Raw genomic sequence first — 6,000 nt, 5'->3', positions numbered from 1 at the left:
GGAGGCAGATGCAGAGATCCATGCCCAGATACCAGGCTAAGCTCTAGGAATCCAATTGATGAGAGAGGAGGGATTCTGCAGGTGAGGGATGTGGAGATCATGATGGGAGGACGTGCAGAGATGACCGGCCACACTAGTGGAAGCCCATGAACTGTGGAGTGGTGGCTGTGGAGCCCCCATGGGACTGGACTAGGCCCTCTGGATACAGAAGACGGTTGTTTGGCTTGAACTGTTTGGGGGGCACCCAGGCAGAGGGATCGGGATCTGTCCCTGGTGCATGCGCAGGCTTCTGGGAATCCGGTGCCTGCGGTGTGACGCCTTGCACAGCCCTGGTGCAGTGAGAAGGGGCTGGCTTGGACCTGCCTAGGCTCAGTGTGCTGGGCTCTGCTGACTCCCCATGGGAGACCTTGATTTGGGGGATGTGGGGATGCTGGGGGGGGCGAGGGAGGAGGGGGATGTGTAGGTGGTATGTGAAGTGAGTAGAAAATTTCTTAATAAAGAAAAATGAAAAAAAAATAAAAAAGAATAGCTCAGAGAAAAATTAGTGTTTTGATCCCTAGATTTTAAATTTATATATTTTTGTGTATTGCTAAGTATGTTGCTATAATTTAAGAGTATTTACACTTTAAAAATAAAAACATTTGATAAGAGAAGCAAAACTTAAATATGACTTATCATTTCTTTCATTTTACTTATAGGGGAGAATGAGTTATCTCTAGATGTTCATTCTTTTTAAGAGAAGTTTTAAGTATTCATGTCCTAAGACTCAGAACACTCACTGAAGAAAACAAAAACAAAAACAAAATCCCAACCTTCTATCTACTCACCCACCCAACCAGCCAATGGACCAGTCAGCTAAAGCTAGATGAGTGACCAAAACATAGAAAGGCTCTTTGTAAAGACTGCAAAATGCATATGTATTGGCTGTGTGAATATTATATAAAAGAATTTTACCCCCAAGGCCACAGATTCTTTATTTCTGAAAAATGAAAGCAATTGACAGACTCTGTCTCATTGGGTCACTGAAAGGTTTAAACGGGATAAAGTTTGGCTGAAGTCATGCAGACTTGTACATTAGAGGCTGAAAGTTTGTGCTCCTTAAAAATCATAGGTTGGGATCCTAATCCTGAAATGATGGCTTTGGGAGATTAGACCTCAGGGAGATGATTACTGACACAGTGTCTTGAAGGTGGGGCTTCCTGGTGGGATCAATGTTCTCCAAGGAAAGACACCAGACAGCTTGGTATTTCTCTCTGTACCTTTGAACGCACAGAGAATGGCTGCTACCTACCAAGAGAATATGTAGAATAAAGCTCAAAATTGCTGGCAACATAGTCTTAATGGATGCTAAAATTACACTTGAATATGCAATTGTGCGAACTGACTACCTTTCTTGGAGGGCTTCCTTTGTCAGCTACCCACAGCCGTGGTCTATTTATATTGTGCTGTTATCCGAGCCATACTTCCTTATGGATTCTGTGCTAATTTTTACATCAATTTTTATTGGAAACATGTTTGCATACCTTACTTTCTTATGTGTGAGTATGTGCAAAGAATTTTAACCTATTTGTTTGGAAACAAAACCAAAACCAAAATTCAGATATCTGCTCTTTTGTGGGGGAGCAATGTGAAGAGCTACAGACATCTAGATGGGAGCTGATGCACTGTCACGTGCAGGCCCTGGCTGAGGAGTTGTTTATTATTTCCATGATTTCAATCTATCCACACAGCTGATTAAATTTAAATAATTGAAGAATAAATATTCTAAATATTTTATTAACTTCTAGGTATGCAAAATGCAGAAATGTAAAAAGTATGACCTACCTACAGTGTAGGTCTGGCTGTAGCAATAAAAAATAAATGATTTAAAAAGTACTGCTTTACATAAGAGCTGGTGTGCCTACAAATAACTCTCACAGTAGACCACGAAGAATACTGTTTTTATATCAAACCTAATTATTGCTGAAGTCAATGCCTCATTTCTTCCGTTCTTCCGTTTTTAGTTTCTAACATCTGCTGAGTCCAACAAAATTCTTGGTTAAGAAATAACATTCCAGAATGGACCCAGCCTGCGTTCTCACTTGTGGATACCCAGGTATGAAGACCTTATTGGCAATGTTAATAATCACAATTGCAAAGATGATCTTCATTAGATCTTTTCTGTGAGCAAAGCAGAAAACTTTAAGGCACAAATTTATTTTCCATAGCATTTCAATGATATTATCCTCAGTTACACAAAGAGTTGTGTGAGGGGTAGGGAGTTAAGTTCCTCACTCAATTGAGATTGTTCAAATTGTAAATGAACTTCAAACTGGTCTGTGTAGCACACATTCTGCATGTTTACGAGGCCTATCGACAAAGAGCAATATGGCTGAGAGATGGTGGTAAACTATGCACATGCATCCAGAGGGGTTCACTTATGAGTGTCTCAGATGCTAAGGATAATCACTACCAGGCTTGGCCAACCCTCAGGCTGCACAGATTTCAGGGTAGCAATGAATGTTCAGGGGTTCCCTGAGCTCCACCTTATGTTTGTCTGTGGGTATCTGCATCTGCTCCCATTTGCTGTCAGAGGAAGCCTCTCTGATGATGACTGGATAAGGCACTGATTTACGAGAAAAGCAGAATATCACTAGGAATTATTTCATTGACTATTTTTTTCCTTTTGGCTAGCCATGTTTGACTCTACCCTGGGTCTCTTGGCTATCCAGCTTCTGGTTCCTGGCCATCCAGGCACTGTCAGGGCCCAAAACGGCTTACTTAAAATGTTCTGATAATTCTTTACTTCATCACATGAGTCTAGATCATGGACTTTGTAGAAAGAGAAAATGACATCATATCACAATGTTAAAAGGTTGGAAAGGTCTGATGGACTAGGAATACTGGAGTGGACAGCAGCATTTACATGTATCCGTGCTTTGTGTATATGTACATATGTATGTATACATGTATGTATGTATGTGTGCATGTATGCTCGTATGTGTGTGTACCATGTAGCTAGAGTTTTCCTGCCTGGCCCACAGTCAGGATAAATCTCTCTCACCTGCCAGTCCCACAGCCGCTCAGACCCGACCAAGTAAACACAGAGACTTATATTGGTTACAAACTGTGTGGCCATGGCAGGCTTCTTGCTAACTGTTCTTATATCTTAAATTAATCCATTTCTATAAATCTATACCTTGTCACGTGGCTCGTGGCTTACCGGCATCTTCACATGCTGTTTCTCATCGTGGCAGCTTGCAGTGTCTCTCTGACTCAGCCTTCCACTTCCCAGCTTTATTCTCCTCCTTGTCCTGCCTACACTTCCTGCCTAGCCAATGGCCAATCAGTGTTTTATTTATTGACTAATCAGCAACACATTTGCCATACAGACCATCCCACAGCAGTACCACATGCATATCATGTACTCACAGAAACCAGAAAAGGCTGTCAGATGCCCTGAAACTGAAGTTACAGATGGTTGTAGTCTGTCATGTGAGTGCCAGGAACTGAACGTGAGTCCTCTACAAGAGCATCAATGCCACACCATCGCTCTAGTCCCTCCCTTTCCTCTTTCTCAGGGTACATAACATGGGTAAAAAGAGACTATTTATTTAGTAGTTTCTAGGATTATATGGAAAAATTATGCCTCTTATGGAAATCTCAGTGTGCAGAGGAATAAGAATAGTGATTAAGAACATGGTGTGAGAAGTCAGTCAGCTATATATTAGCCTTGAAACCTTATGCAAGTTATTTAGCCTCTATACGTATCAGTGTTCTAATCTATAATATGGGGATAGCAGCTGTATAGAGTTCTTTCAGAATTAAATGAGGCAATAATATTTGTAAAGCTCTTGGCACAGTGCTCAACAGGTCATTAACATTAAGTTATACTTTTGTTGTCTATATGAGATATAGGTAAAAGAGTCTTTTTGAATTTAGTGCTTTTTTATAATTTATCAGAAAACACAGCAGATACTGTAGCTGGAGAATTTTTCTCCAGCTCCCACCGCCAAGTCCCACCAGTCCTGGAGCCCACTTATAAAATAAACACACAGACTCTTACATTATTTAAACTGCTTGGCCATGAGCTCAGGCCTAACATTGTCTAGCTCTCACTCTTATATTCAGCCCATTTCTATTTATCTTTACTTTGCCACGTGGCTTGTGGCTTACCGGTACTTTACATCTTCCTTGTCTTGGCAGTGGCTCCAGCTGGTCTCCCTTTCCTTCCTCCTTCCTCAATTCTCCTCTCTCCTTGTCCCGCCTATACTTCCTGCCTGGACACTGGCCAATCAGTGCTTTAGCTATACAGAGCGATATCCACAGCAAGATACTCTACTTTTGAGTTCTAGAATGAATATTAGTCACTTCACTCTTCATTTTTATGCCATTTAAAAAATAGAGTGAACATAGGTTTATTAAGGAAAAATGGAAAGGAAGTGAGTAGAAGGTACTGAAAGTGGTGAGTCCCCACATCTCGTTTCTTTTCCTAGTTGCTATCCGTTTCCTGTCTTCCTGTTTGCCACTGACCTATCCTCTCTCTCTCTCTTCCTTAGGGAAAAACAACCCAGCAACAATAACAACAAAAGCTATCTTTTCCTCCTGCTCTGTTTCCCAAACTCCCAATTCACAAGCCTGCTCACCTTCCTTCATCCATCCCCTCAGACTCCCAGCACTTACATCCTGCTAAGGAACAAAGGCCCACGGGAAGTTCATTAAAGTGCTAAGGGAGGCAAATGTTTACAGGTGGAAACTGTGAGCTGAAGGTGACAGATATGAGCAAAGGTGAAGAGAAGAGCCTTGTGGCACAGTAGTCCCCTTCACTTGTGACAGTCTGGGAAACTTAGCTAGGAAACCATGGGAAATTCCTAGGCTGTTGTGGGCCACTTGTCTTCTAAATGCGTGGAGAGCTGATGTGTTATTCTATGGTAATTGTACAAATTCCTGTCATATCAGCCTAGGACAGTTTCAACCCTGACACCAGGTAAACAGACATAGTTTTCACTATGAATATTAGTTACCACTGCTAAGGGCTATGCTATAAATGACTAACATTTCACCTTCTCACTGCTAAAGATCTCATGTAGCATATCATTTCTTACTTACATAAGCCTATGAAAAAAGGTATCATAAATGCTATTTTTTTTCCGGTCATAATGAAGAAGTAGAAAGCTATTGACTTAATCGATGGTCACAAGTGGAAGGTTTCCGCTGTAAATTCAGGAATTCAGACTTTGGTCTCATGCTTCTGTAACTGCTCCAGACAGAGCAGCTGTGGGGAGAGCTTGGTGTCTTGCCACATGGACTCACCGAGCATGTGTGGAACCCTGTAATCCTCAGATGCTCTACTAGCTGTGGGAGCTGGGTCAGGGACCAGACAGAAAGAGAGGAAATGATAAGAAAAAGCAAACTAATAGAGAGGATGCTTATAGATTATGGCATTATCTGGGAAGGTGAAAACTAGATGTAAGGCCATGAGACTCCTGGAGTTATTTGTTCTAACAGTTAAGAGGAGACTGTGTCACTATGTAAAAGGCAAATGTGAATTCTGGGCAGGAGAGAAATTAGAAAGGCTTGGGTAGTGAAAGAAACTGTTGCTATTAGGGGACAAGATAGTGTAACATTGTGATTGGAAATTAGAAAGGAAGCCAGGAGACATGAAATATGTACAATGGGTGTAGCTAGAGTTTTCCTGCCTGGCCCACAGTCAGGACAAATCTCTCTCACCTGCCAGTCCCACAGCCGCTCAGACCCAACGAAGTAAACACAGAGACTTATATTGCTTACAAACTGTATGGCTGTGGCAGGCTTCTTGCTAACTGTTCTTATATCTTAAATTAATCCATTTCTATAAATCTATACCTTGCCACGTGGCTCGTGGCTTACCGGCATCTTCACATGCTGCTTGTTATGGCAGCGACTGGCAGTGTCTCCCACTCAGCCTTCCACTTCCCAGAATTCTCCTCTCTCCTTGTCCCGCCTATACTTCCTGTCTGGCCACTGGCCAATCAGTGTTTT

The 6,000-nt window shown here is 41.9% G+C and overlaps 1 long non-coding RNA gene across 1 annotated transcript in view; it reads left to right on the top strand.

Moving 5' to 3' along the window:
* The first annotated feature begins 2,000 nt into the window (after positions 1-2,000).
* The window catches only part of LOC128106273 (uncharacterized), a 146,335-nt gene continuing 142,335 nt past the window's right edge, over positions 2,001-6,000 (top strand). The window contains exon 1 of the long non-coding RNA XR_008216643.1: positions 2,001-2,095. This is a non-coding gene — a long non-coding RNA (uncharacterized LOC128106273). The remainder of the gene's footprint in view (positions 2,096-6,000) is intronic.

This window comes from Peromyscus californicus, unplaced genomic scaffold (genome assembly GCF_007827085.1).
Source record: "Peromyscus californicus insignis strain IS unplaced genomic scaffold, ASM782708v3 Scaffold_9__1_contigs__length_137607984, whole genome shotgun sequence".
Taxonomy (NCBI): domain Eukaryota; kingdom Metazoa; phylum Chordata; class Mammalia; order Rodentia; family Cricetidae; genus Peromyscus; species Peromyscus californicus.
This window is presented reverse-complemented; position numbering and strand designations above follow the sequence as displayed.